Raw genomic sequence first — 14,784 nt, 5'->3', positions numbered from 1 at the left:
GGTTAAATAAAGGTTAAAAAAAAAACCACCTTTCCCCTCTCACCCACCCTCCCTCTTCTCCTCCTCGCCACCCCCATCTCCCTCTTGCCCCTCTCTCTGTGTCCCTGCCGCTTCTCTCTCTGCCCTCACTCTCTACCCCTCCCCCCCTCTCTAGATGTAACTGCAAGTTGGGGGCTATGCATCAGTAGATAGGGTGGTTATGGGGTAAAAGGAGCAAATTAATAATATTAATGTATCAAGGGGGGTAATTAGCGTGTGTGCACGGGGTGGGGGGGGGGTAGTTAGTGTGTGGGTGACGCTGCATGCCCCCCCCCCCACACAACCGCACGTTGGGGGAACAGACCCAACGGGTCTGCACTTGGTCTAGTATTGTTATAGAATCTGCCATTACTACTTTCTCTGGCAGCTCATTTCCATCTACTCAACACTTCCTGTATGGAAAGGTTGCTCCTCAGGTTCCTATAAAACCTTACCTTTCTCACCTTAAACCGATGCCCTCCAGCTCGATTACCCTACCCTTAGAAAAAGACTATCCAACCCCCTCATGATTGATGTTCATACGTTATAGGAGCAGAATTAGGCCATTCGGCCCATCAAGTCTAATCCACCACTCATCATGGCTGATCTATCTTTCCCTTTTCACCCCCATTCTCCTGCCTTCTCCCCCACTAACCCCTGACACCCGTACTAATCAAGAAACTATCAATCTCCGCCATTAAAATATCTATTGACTTGGCCTCCACAACCTTCTGTAACAATGATTTCCATAGATTCACCACCCTCTGACTGAAGACATTCTTCCTCATCTCCTTTCTAAAGGTTTGTCCATTTATTCTGAGGCTGTGGCCTCTTACAAGGCTTCATTCTACTCTCTTGCTTAAAGCTTTGCCAAACTTTTCTGTGCTCAAATAGAGCTGAAAGACTGCAACTGCACACGTTATCTCTGATGTTATTACATCTAGTACAAAAAAGGTGTGATGCTCTTGTGAAATTGCAGGTCCTCTTTGATCTGTAGCCTAGATCCTTGTGGGATTGACAAAGCACAGGTTAGATGTCTCTTGAACAATTTGTAAAGCACGGTGTACCCTGCCGATGTATATACTGCATTTTACAGCTGTTTTCTCCTGGTGAAGCTGTCCCACTCCACTGTGTGAGATATTATAATTGTGTGAATTCCTCTTGTCCTCCCTCGTATCAATACACTTTCGGGAACAGTATATTCCTAAATTGCCCAAATCGGTGACAAGTGGCGTCTGGACTTAAATGCAGATTTACATGTGATGCAATCATTTTCCCACTTTTCTTTCAAAGATAAAATGTAGCCCAAAATTCAAAGTCTTAACTCGCCCAATGTTCTCTGATGATAGGACCAAACCCCTGACATTATAAAGCTGTGACAGCTACACTGAGTCTTCCAAATGCAGCATAGATGTAGCACAGAGAGATTCAGGTCCAAGGCCAAGCAGTTCTGTAATGAGAGAGTATTTTGGTAATCATTAGTCCGGGCCTGGCAGTAATCAAATACCTTGGACCAGCACGGTGGCGCAGTAGTAGAGTTGCTGCTTTACAGCCCTTCCAGCGTCAGAAGGTTTGATCCCGACTACGGGTGCTATCTGTACATGGTGTTTACGTTCTCCCCGTGTCCCCGTGACCGTGTCGGTTTTCTTTGGGATCTTCGCTTTCCTCCCACACTCCAAAGATGTACAAGGATGTAGGTTAAATGTGCAAGTTGTCCCTAGTGTGTGTAGGGTAGTGTTAATGTGCAGGGATTGCTGGCTGGGGCTGTTTCCGGGCTGTATCTCTGAAACTAAAAAAACTAAAATATCTAGCTATGAAACAGCTCGCATGATTTAACAGTCCACAGGAAGAATGGAAACCAAATCATTTTCCGTAAGTTCTTCCTGATTTTTGTTTCTCGGTATGCTTGTCATATTTTATTCGGGAGAATCAATCTTTGTGTGTGTGACGTTCAGTGGGAAGTGGATTAGTGCACCTCTTGTCAAATGCACTTAGATTATGTCACTGAGTGGTAGAATTGCCCAAAATCTAACCATTTTATCTTTATGCTGCCAGCATGCTGCAGGTGATATCAATCTATGCCCTACACCACTTCAACAGCAAACAGAAATATTCCAGATTTAGTCACGCTCCTGATTTTTGCTGCCCCGTTATCCTTTTTGCAATTGAGAAAGAATTATACAAACTTCACACTTCTGGTCTTTTGGTTCCAAGGTAACTCCATACTTTTTCCCTTCAACCCCATTCTCTTCTCTTCCACTGTTTAACTTCCCCTGGGGTTAATAAAGGTTAATTGAAAAAAAGTAGAGTGGAACTTCAATGATCTTGGTTGACCATGTGTGGTCAATTAATAGATTTGATGCTACTTTGAAAGGCTATCGAGGGACAAAGTGAGGGCGTTATTTCCCCAGAAATAAAGGCTCAGCAAATAGTCCTCCCTCAGTTCTCATCTTCCTGCTACATCTCAGTAATGATTTGCAAACCCTCAGTGTTATCTCTTGGCTGATGACGCCCTTCCTTGTCTCATTCCCTCATCTCTTCCATTTTTCAATGCTTTGAAAGTCAAGCCAAGGCAGGATCTTCTGCTTTCAGTAATATTTTTGACTCTACAACCTTGTGAGATGGTTGTTCTTTCAACTCTGGCTCCTTTTGTACGTCAGATTTTATTTGTTCCGTTGTTTCTTGTGGCACATTCAACAGTCGAGGATCTTAGCTGTGGAGCTGCATTTGTAATCATCTTAATCTGTTTTTACTCTTTTAAAATAGTCCTCAAACGTACCCTTTTTCAGTTTTTTGGCCATCTGATCGCATTTGCTCAAGATCGTCTTGCATGAGATGGTCACTCGCGTGAAACCAGTAGGGTGGTATGATAGCGCTGAGATAGAGTTGCTCCCTCACAGCGCCAGTAACCCCAGTTCGATCCTGACTACGGGTGCTGTCTGTACAGAGTTTGTACGTTCTCCCTGTGACCACATAGGTTTTCTTCGGGTGCTCCGGTTTTCTCCCACACTCCGAAGACGTGCAGGTTTGCACGTTAATTATCTTTGGCAACATTGTAAAATTGTCCCTAGCGTGTAGGGTAGCTTTAGTGCACGGGGTGATCACTGATTGGCATGGACTCTGTGGCCGAAGGGCCTAATTCCACGCTGTATCTCTAAAAAAAATGTTAACGCATTAAACAACATTATAAGGACTGTTGGCAGGCAACATGTTGTTTTAATCCAGAACATATCTTAACAGGATCTTGGACTGTTATTATAGAGTCATAGAGTTAGTCAGCATGGAAACAGACCCTTGAGGTCAACTTGTCCATACTGATAAAGATGCCCTATCTAAGCCACTCATTTGCCCACATTAAGTCCATGTTCCTCTAAACCTTTCAAATGCATGTACCTGTCCAAGTGTATTTTAAATGTTGCTATTGTACTTGCCTCAACTACCTCCTTTGTCAGCTCACTCCATACCCACCTCTGAGTGAAACATTTCCCCCTCAGGTTCTTATTATCTCTTTCCCTCTCATCATAAACCTATATCCTCTGATTCTTGATCAATACTGTGCATTCACCCTATTGATTCTACTCGTGATTTTATACACCTCTATATGATGACCCCTTAGCATTCCGCGCTCCAAGGCTTAATAACATCCTTCCTATAACAGGGTGACTAAAATAGAATAAAATACTCCAAATGTGGCCTCTCTAATATCTTGTACAACCATTAACATAACATCCCAACCTCTGCACTTAACATCCTGACTAATGAAGGCCAGTGCACCAAAAGCCCTCTTTACCACCCTATCTACCCGTCATACCACTTTCATGGGAGTATGAGCCTGCACTCCTAGATTCCTCTGCTCTATCCGCTTTTTATTGCCTGATCAAACAACAGATTCTGCCCACAATTATATTGTCCATAAAATTCTATTCAAGGTAAATGATTATATAATTAGCAGTCAATTATAGAATTCTTTAAGGAATTGAATAAAATAGCTTAGTTAAGAACACAAAGACCTACCATTTCCTTCTCATTCATTATATTGAGATTTCAGGCTGAGAGAGAGAGCCCCCTTGTAAGCAGAGATTTTTATGCAGCAAACTTGTCAAACCAAGCCATCGCCTCAATGTATTATTTTCAACTTTTCAGACCTAATTAGAGTGGGTCAGAACGATGGTGATGTTCGTATTTTAGATTCAGTTCCAATATTTAGTGGCAAAGATTTAAGAGGGACCTCAGGGGCGACTTTTTTACACTCAGAGTTGTTCCATATCCAAACGCATTGCCAGAGGAAGCTACAGAAGTGAATATAATTACAAATTCACCCATTATAACTGTTTTACCTTTGTTGCACGCATTTCTAATTTCCTGTTTGATGCCATCCCCAACTCCACTACTACTGTTAGGTGGCCTGTACACAACTCCCACTAGCGTTTTCTGCCCCTTAGTGTTTCGCAGCTCTACCCATATCGATTCCACATCCTCAAAGCTAATGTCCTTCCTTTCTATTGCATTAATCTGCTCTCTAACCAGCAACGCTACCCCACCTCTTTTCCCTTTCTGCCTATCCCTCCTGAATATTGAATATCCCTGGATGTTCAGCTCCCAGCCTTGGTCACCCTGGAGCCATGTCTCCGTGATCCCAACTATATCATAGTCATTAATAGCTATCTGCACATTCAACTCATCCACCTTACTACGAATGCTTCTTGCATTGAGACACAAAGCCTTCAGACTTGTTTTTACAACACTCTTACCCCTTATACAATTATGCTCGAAAAGTGGCCCTTTTTGATTTTTGCCCTGGATTTGCCGGCCTGCCACTTTTATTTTTCATCTTGCTACCTATTGCTTCTACCCTCATTTTACACCCCTCTGTCTCTACACTCAAACATTTAAGAAACCCTTTCCCTTTAACTCCATCCTCCACTATCCCATTCGACACTCCACCCCCCTTATTCAGTTTAAAACCACCCGTGTAGCAGTGGCAAGCCTGCCTGCTAGAATGCTGGTCCCACACCTGTTAAGATGCAATCCGTCCCTTTTGTACAGTTCCCCCTTACCCCAAAACAGATCCCAGTGATCTAAGAATCTAAATCCCTGCCCCGTGCACCAGTTCCTCAGCCACATGTTCAGGTCCCGTATCTCCCTGTCCCTGCTCTCGCCAGCACGAGGAACTGGAAGCAAACCGGAGATAACAACCCTGGAGGTCCTGCTTTTCAGCATTTTTCCGAGCTCTCTAAAGTCACGCTGCAAAATATTCATCCCCTTTTTTCCGACATCGTTTGTGCCGACATGCACTACCACTTCCGGCTGTTCGCCTTTGCCCTTGAGGATTTTCTGCACTCTGTCCGCGACATCCTGGATCCTGGCACCAGGAAGGCAGCACACCATCCTCGCATCCCATCTGTTGCCGCAGACTCCCCTGTCCGTACCTCTCACAATGGAGTCTCCCACTATAATGGCGTTGCCTGCCTTAGGCCTTCTTGGTTTTGGCTCAACAGCCCTATTCGCATCGCAAGCCAGTCCGCCGCTCAGTGCAAACACGTCTTCTGTGCCGACAGCTTCTAAGTGGGTGAACCTGTTCACAAGAGGTACACCACCCGGGGACGTTGGCATTCCATGCTTCCCTCCCTTTCTCACTGTCTCCCACCTTCTCTCTTCCAGTACCTTAGGTGTAACAATCTTACTGTAGGACTTGTCGAGGAACGACTCCGTTTCTCGGACGAACCGGAGGTCATCCACTTGCTTCTCCAGTTCCCCAACACGGTCCTTCAGGAGCACCTGTGGTGATATGCCCTCAGAGAATTGGAACAAGACAGAACAAATGAACAACTCCACAGTCTGGCAGAGAAGATCACAAAGACAGTGAAAGCTATAACTATAAAACAAAGCTTTTTATTTTGGTATATCGAGCTCCCAAAGGGATTCCATTGTACTAGACACAGGGGACTGCAGATGCTGCAATCTGAGCGATAAACAAACTGCTGGAGGAACTCAGTGGCCCAGGCAGCATCTGTGGAGGGTCTCCACAGAGCATCTGAAAGCATCTTGTCAGATAATGCCTGACCCGTTGAGTTCCTCCAGCAGTTTGTTTTTTGCTCTAGTACAGGAAATGTTTGCAGAGCTGTAAAGCTGCGGTTTTTATTGATAGGCTTCCCTTTCAACACTCCACGCTGCTTCTGATCACGTAGCAATACTAGGACACCTGTATTTGTTTTGTTAACATCACAAACTCTGGGTGTCAAAGGTCTTTTAAAAAAATTGTTAAAAGATAAAAATAACAGGATAAAAGGGCATAACCTTAAAGGAGATGCAGAGGAATACCTTTAGTCAGAGGGTGGTGAATCTGTTACGGACAACAGTGGAGGCCAAGTCGATGGATATTGTTAATGCAAAAAATGATGGGTTCTTGTTTAGTAAGAATGTCAGGGGATATGGGGAGAAGCCAGGAAAATGGGGTTGAGCAGGAAAGATAGATCAGCCATGATTGCACGGCAGATTAGACTTGATGGGCCAAATAGCCTAATTCTGTCCCTCGAAGTTACGAACATATGAACGTGATTTTTCTGAAATTGGCGAAGTCACAATTTGCAGGGGCAAGATTTAAAATGAACCTGAGGGGCAACTTTTTCAATCAGAGAGTGGTGGTGGGTATATGCAACGAGCTGCCAGAGGAGATCGTCGTGGCAGGTACCAAAACAGCATTTAAAAGACACTTGGACAGGTACACAGATAGGAATGGTTGGAAGGATATTGGCCAAATACAGGCAATAGACAATAGACATTAGCTGCAGGAGTACGCCATTCGGCCCTTTGAGCCAGCACCGCCATTCAATGTGATCATGGCTGATCATCCCCAATTAGTAGCCCGTTCCTGCCTTTTCCCCCATCTCCCCTGACTCTGCTATCTTTAAAAGCCCCCATCTAGCTCTCTCTTGAAAGTATCCAGCAAATATGACTAGCTTTGCTGGAGCATCTTAGACGACATGGACAAGTTGGGTCAAAGTGTATGTTTCCATGTTGTATGACTCTATAGCTCAATGACTAATTGTCCATCCCTGGTTATCATTGAGAAGGGACAGGTGAGTCTCCATTGAACCTGTACCATCCATCTGGTGAAGGTAAACACCCATCGTGCTGTTGGGTAGGAAGTTGCAGGATGTCGACCTATTTACAATATAGGACTATTCATGTGCCTACCTAAAAGCCTCTTAAATGCCCCAATCATATCTGTCTCCCTGGCAACACATTCCACCACCCTCTGTGTTAAGAATTTTCTCAGCTTATTTCCTTTAAACTTTATGCCTCTCACCTTAAGACTATGTCCTGTTGGCTTTGACATTTCCATCCTGGAGACTGAAGCTAACTCCCACCCAAAAAGTGATAAAATGGTGGAGAAATATCGACATGAAATATGAAACACAGTTGATTTAGCTTTAACAACACAGAAGGTCCATTTGATATATCTATGTGTCTTTAGATTTTAGACTTTAGAGATAAAGCATGGAAACATGATTAAGTCCGATCGAGTCCACGCCGACCAGCGATCACCCAGCACACTAGGACTAGCCTACCCAATTGCAGTTTAAGCCTTTTAAACTACAAACCTGTACGTCTTTGAAGTGCGGGAGGAAACAGGAGCACCTGGAGAAAACCCACGCAGTCACAGAGAGAACATACCACCTCTGTACAGACAGCATCTGTAGTCAGGATCGAACCCAGGTCTCTAGCGCTGTAAGGTGGCAACTGTATCGTTGCACCACCGTGCCGCCCAAACAAGGAACATCGTCTAACTCATGCAGAGAGAATATTAAAATTATTTAAATGTTCTACTAACGGCGCTGAGAACATCAGTAGTTTGAATACGTTGCAAATTTATGGCCTAATATATGTGAGCGCTGCTGATATGGTTAAAATAGATCCTAGCTCTGCAATTAACTGCAAGATGATTAAGGAGGATAGACTGTTTAAGGCTAATGCAGTTGTCATGTTACTAGTCCAAAGGGTTGCAATATTGATCCAGAAACAGGAGTCCAAAACTAATTTTATACATTTAAATTTAGTTAATGAAATAAAATTGAAATTAAAAAGCTTGTATCAGGGATGGTGAATCACAAAAATTATCATAAGCTTCCTCTTACAGAAATCTACCATCCTTAATTGATGGAAAAACAGTATAAACGTTTAAGATCAATAGGTTTTCATCAGAAGCAATAAAAATGAGAAAGCAAACATGTTTTAAGTTTCTGAGAGGGCGAGGTCAAAGGGAAGATTTTAATGAAGTTATTTGGCAAAAGGCTATATTAACAAGTAATTATTTAAGGTAATTAATGGTTCAATGGTTCTTCATTGTCACGTATGCACAGCACAGTGCAATTCTTTTGCACAGCCTACAAATGCACACTCGCCATGTTTTGGTGCCGTTTACAAATAAAAAGAAGAGAAAATTCTTAATGTTCGCAGTAAAATTATCTCAATTAGACCATTTTTATTCATTATAATAATATAGGAAACCAGGTTTTACTTCTGGTTAAATGTATCAAAATTGTAGGAGAGGTCTGGTTTTGAATGAAAGATACTTGCACAATTCAGTGAGGAAGCAACTCTACCGATGCGCCACTGTGCCACCTGGTATCCAAATCACAGTCTACGACATAACTGGTGGCACAGTGGCACATCGGTAGAGTTGCTGCCTCACTGCGCCAAAAACCCAGGTTTTATCCTGACCTCGGGTGCAGAGTTTGCACATTCTCCCAGTGACCGCATGGGTTTCCTCCGGGTGCTCCAGTTTCCTCCCACATTTGCAGCGCCAGAGTCCTGGGATCAATCCCAACTACGGGTGCTGTCTGTACAGAGTTTGTACCTTCTCCCCGTGACTGAGTGTGTTTTCTCCAAGATATTTGGTTTCCACCCACACTCCAGAGACATACAGGTTTGTAGGTTAATTGGCTTTGTGCAAAAATGTAAATTGTCCCTAGTGTGCGTGTGTAGGAATGTTAATATGCGGGGATCGCTGGTCGGCACGGACTCGGTGGGCCGAAGGGCCTGTTTCCACGCTGTACCTTTAAACTAAACAAAATCTGCTAAGACATCCAGGTATTGAAGTAATTCATGTTTTACTCACTGTGAAAAATGGTGAGAGAAAATAGATTTTTGTTGGGGAAATTGTATCTTTCTGAAATTAGTCTTAATATATTTCCCCAGACATCTTGTCACATATTGATTATATAAAAGACAAAACGCAAAATTGTGTTGTATCTTGTTGTCAATCCCAGCCTAATTTGGATGCATAATATTACTGGATTTCATTTTTGTGGCATCGGGAAGCTCATTCATTATTGTCACACTTAATTTCTAAACTAAATGCATATATAACATGGAACAGTGAAAAATAAAAATAAAATTGAAAGCAGTTGAAAGAAAAGAAATAAAGAAATCAAAGAAAACCGAGACAGATGTGGAATTAATAAGTGAAAACCGTTAAAAAAATGTTGCAAGATAGAAATGAAGTTTAGACGTGAAGGTCAGCGTTATTCATCTGATTGTATTTGCATAGCTAGTGGGGATACCAGTTTGAAAATCTACATTAAGATGGATTTGCTCAGCAGTCTTGCATGGCACAGCAGTAGAGTTGCTGCCTTACAGCACCTGGGTTTGATCCTGACTACAGGTGCTGTCTACGGAGCTTGTACGTTCTCCCTGTGACCGCGTGGGTTTTCTCCGGGTGCTCGGGTTTCCTGCCACATTCCGAATGGCCTGTTGGTGCGCTGTATCTCTCATGTCTAACATCTAGAAATAGTGTCTTATGAGGATGTGGGATATTGAACAGTACTGCACAGGAACAATGCCATTCTGGCCACCTGGCAAGGAGACGGTCGGGCCAGGGCCACACCCCGGCAGCAAGCCCGGCTCACCGGCACAGAACCGGGGAAACCCGCCTGAAGAGGGAAGCTGCCAAGCCCGGTCACTTGCTTGTCCCAGAGATCCGGAGAGGAGGGCGGAGGGAGTTGGAAATGGCAGCGGACGCAAGGATAAAGAGCCGGTAAGGGAGTGAACCAGGGTCCTATCTTCCGCGCCCTAAAGCTCGGCTGCTGGAGGCAACGCCAGGGCACAAAGGCTGAATGAATGCCGGGCAAGGAGCTTTTTGTTGCATGCTAACCAGTCAGCGGAAAGACTATACTTGATTGCAATCGAGCCGTCCATAGTGTACAGATACTAGACCTTCAGCCCAGAGACATTAACTAGGTACCAATGTCTGACTCTGGGAGTGTGTAAGGGGTCACCTGAAATGAACGGAATTGGGAGTGTGCCGGGTATCACCGCTACGTGTAGACCTGGGGGACCCCCCAAGGGGCCAAAAAATGGGTGCTAAATAGATGAGTGAGGTACCACTTAAATCCACTACCATGGAGTGCTCGCTGCCACATCTATATCAACAACACAAACGGTAGACATTTTTCCTGCTGCAAAAGGTCCACCAGACCGCCCCCCACAAAAGGCTTCATAAATGGGCTAGCATATAGACAAGCAAGGTACCACTCAGAATTAATGCCAAATGAACAAGTTGAGTTCATAGAGTACAAAATGGGTTACGCCAGACAAATAGTCCACTGCACCTCAAGTATCAGGCACTCCAAAAATGTGCACCTAGATATTTTAGACACAATATTTAGACCTAGCCTAGATATTGTGGGTACCAGCTAAAACCAAGTTTAAATGATCTATTACACCTTGGGGGATATAAAATGACCTATGACAGAATAATTATCCACTGCCTTGGGTCGACCAGACCCCCTAAATGGGGCCTGACATCATCCATTTTAGTATCGCTATTAAAGGTACTGATTAAACCAGGTTCAGAGCATCAATCACAGCCTAGCCTATGGCAAACATCTGGATTAGCCTAATAATGCATTGCCAAGGCCTAGGCGACGGTAGAAGAGCTCCAAGGGGGGGGGGGGGGGGAACTCATTGAGGTGGGGGGGGAGTGGGATGAAGCAGATAATTGCTCTGGCATCGGTCTTTTGATTCTTCAAGGTAAACATCTATCAGCCTAGAATGGGGCAGGGCAAAGGGACGGTAGAACACCTCCAAGGGATGGGGCGTGGAACTCCCGGAGGAAGGGGTAAGTGGGACTGAGGGTAAGGCGATGCTGGTATCAGAAAGGGGGAGGTCAGGGGGGATGGGTTAATCTGGACTGGGATGAGGCAGTCTGTGGGGGGGGGTGGGTAGGTTAATTAGCACAGGCAGGCAGAGTTCGCTGCGCTGGCTGTGGGCCTGTGGGCACAGCTCCCATCTGACTCCCGACGTCTCTGGCCACCCCCGGGCGTGGAGGGAGGGGGGGGGGGTGCACTCGGGTGGGGAGGGGACAGTGCCGGAGAGCCGGGATCGATCCTGGCTGCGGATGAGGCGCAGGTCTATGTCCAGGGCTGCTGAGAGTGTTATGGCACATCTCTCTCCTCCAATCACTGCACTCTATCCTCAGTCCCAGCCCCCCCCGGGATTTGAATCATCATGTCCCGCCCCCATTGCCTGCTGGTCGACGCCTCTCTCGTCCAATCGGTGCCTTCGATCAGCAGTCCCACCCCCACTGATTCGCGGAAAGCGGAGATTTCATCGGGTTTTAAAATCCGGATTACAAAAAAATGAGGGGGGGGAACGTCCCCCACCTTTCAAAATGGGGGGGGGGGGAACATGCCCCCCCCCCCCTACTCCCCCCCCCTCTCTCTCGATTCTTAACCATTTTATAAATTGACAGCAGTCAGGGTAATTTTGGTGGCAATGCATCACTGCAGGGGGCAGTGTTTCATTTTATTTGGGTCAATCCGCACTGTTAGTGGAAGAACATGTCAAGAACAGTGGCTGGAAATATACAACAGATGAATCGGCAAGGAGGGAGTCAAATGACAGGTTCAAGTTCTGAATCTGTTGACATTTTAGCCTCTGCTGAAATGTCATGCAGGCTCACTGGAAAACTGGGGCAAGGGAGATTTCAGCTTGACATCCACTCTGGGGTTTTAAAGTCAATTTCTGGGCAATATTTCCATCTATGCCTCTTGCAGACGACAGAAAGAATACTTCTGATCCATCGCTGTGTGCAAGAATTAGACTAGACCCCAGACTAAATGTGCACTGTGCCAACTAATCCACCTTAGTGGTCAGGCTTTACTTTGGCCAGCTACATAATTACTACATGGTTAGTCCTGCAATGCACTGCCAGAGCTGTTGGTGTGGCAGAAATGATAGTGGTGTTTAAGAGGATTAAAGATGGGCACTTGGATATTCAGGGAATACAGGGATATGGATCATGAGCAGGCAGTTGAGATCAGCTTATCTCAGCTTCATCCAATGGTTCAATGTTTTCTTTATTGTCACATGTACCAGGTGCAGTGAAATACATCTGTTGCCTACAGCTCAGCAAGACTATTCCCGTACATAAGCACAATCGCCCCAGTTAATACAGTTTGCACAGAACAGCGGAATTAGTCCAATGACAAGAGATGCCATTTTACAGTCCCAGCTACAGCTGGTCACAAGGCCCATTGCATCCGTCACCCCCATTCCGGTTGTCTCTAGAGCCATTGTCCCTCTCCATGCACGGACCACTGCAGCCCTCATTCCCCGGTGGTGGGTGGAGGGGGGGGGAGGGCACCTCTCGCAGGTAGGACCCCTCTCCAGTTCCTCTCACCGGGCCCTTTGTCCAGTGTCCATCTCCTTCCAGCCACTTTTTCGAATCCTGATCCACGGAGCGAGCAGGACCAGGCTCGCGGCCTTCACTCTCCGAGTGAGCCTGGTCCTGGTCTATGTTTCTATGGGCCCGCGATTTGATCCCACTGCGGCACGTGAGCACATGCGGCACAACTTAACGGGAGGTAAGGACGTTGTGGGATAAAGGGACTTTTTACTTGGCTGCACTGTTCTATGGTCTCTCTTTTAACATGGGCTCGGTGGGCCAAAGGGCCTGTTTCTGTGCTGTATGTCTCCATCTATGTGGCTTTGACTGTAAATATCTCCAAAATGCATTGGGGGGGGTGGGTAAGATTCAGCAGGAACTTGCGGGGCAGCTTTTTGTACACAAAGAGTGGTGAGTATATGGAACGAGTTGCCAGATGAGGTAGTTGGAGAAAGTACTATCATAATGTTTAAAAACAGTTGGGCACGTATGTGGATAGGATAAGTTTAGAGGGTAATGGGCTAAACGCAGGCAGGTGGGACTAGTGTAGATTGGGCATGTTGGTGGGTGTGGGCAAGTTGGACTGAAGAGCTCGTTTCCACACTGTTATGACTATGAAAATGATGCCCCAATTTATCGATGTGTCATTCTTCAACCTCAAAACTTTCCAGTAAATCTCTATTGTACTGTCACCTAACATAACTGCTTGTAACCCAAAGGTTTTGGAAAAAAGGCGTTGGTTGTTCCTCAGAGATTTCCTTTCCTTTCCAGCAATTAAACACGCAGGCAGCTTTGGTAACGACAAATCACTACCCAGTCAACCCGCAGAATTGGAAAATACTAGGCCGCATGCTTTAAGCTGTTTCAAATTCTATTCTGATTCGATGACTGAACAAGTTATTTTGAGCTGGTGGATTGGTAATTGCAATTACTTTCCAAACATTTAACAGGAAAAGGAAATTTAGCTTGATTAATATCAATGAGTCTATTTCATCAGGCAGAAGATACACAAGCTCAAAAGCACGCACCACCAGATTTAGGAACAGCTTATTCCTCTGAAAACTGAACAGTCCTCCCAGAAGCTAGATTGCAGTCTCAATCTTCCTACCTACCTCTTTGCGGACGCTGGACTTTTTCTCTGGAACTGTAACACTGCAAGGCTGTAACACTATATTCTGCACTCTGGTTTATATTTCTTTGCACGACTTGTTGCATTTGCCTTTTCCTTGTTTGCACTCATGGGCATTATGATTTGACCATGTAAACAAAACTTTTCATCATATCTTGGCACATAGAAAAATAATAAACCAATACCAACATTAAAAGTTCTTTAAAAGAATTTAACTGGAATGGCATTTTGGATGAGCATGTAATTTAAAAAAAATAATTCCTACAAATGGGGGAAGCATGCATCAAATTTAAAGATTCAGCAAATAAATGTGATTGGAGTTGCTGATTCTGACACTTTTCAGAGTAACAGTACATTATGAAGCTTCTCCGAAATATCTTGCAGAACACATTGCCCTTGATTAAAATTATACTGTGAGTAAGAAGTATTTTAAGGTCTGTGAATTTAAAGTACTAGTTTGCAAAATTCTCAACCGTTTCTCCAAAGAATATTTGAAACATAGAAAAACATAGGGAGTAGGCCATTCGGCCCTTCGAGTCAGCACTGCCATTCAATATGATCGTGGCTGATCATCTAAAATCAGAAAGAATCTAAATGATAGAAACTTTATTTAAAGCAAACAGTTCCATGGTCTTTTTGCAGGAAAACAACATGATTTAATTGTAAGATACAAAGTAGTGGAGTAACTCAGTGGGTCAGGCAACATCTCTGGAGAACATGGATAGTTGATGTTACGAGTCGGGACCCTTTTTCAGACTTAATTGTTGCTTACTCCCATAGAAATCAAATGCAAACAAATCACAATTTTTTTTCCCCCCTAGATTAGAGGAATCAGGAACTGGAGGATTTAGGTTTGAGGTGAATAGGGAAACACTTAGTTTAGTTTAGTTTAGTTTAGAGATACATCACGAAAACAGGCCTTTCGGCCCACTGAGTCCATGCCATCATACACACGAGGGGCAAGTTA

Source organism: Leucoraja erinacea, chromosome 24 (genome assembly GCF_028641065.1).
Source record: "Leucoraja erinacea ecotype New England chromosome 24, Leri_hhj_1, whole genome shotgun sequence".
Taxonomy (NCBI): domain Eukaryota; kingdom Metazoa; phylum Chordata; class Chondrichthyes; order Rajiformes; family Rajidae; genus Leucoraja; species Leucoraja erinaceus.
The sequence above is the reverse complement of the archived record's forward strand: the minus strand, read 5'-3'. Positions refer to the sequence as shown.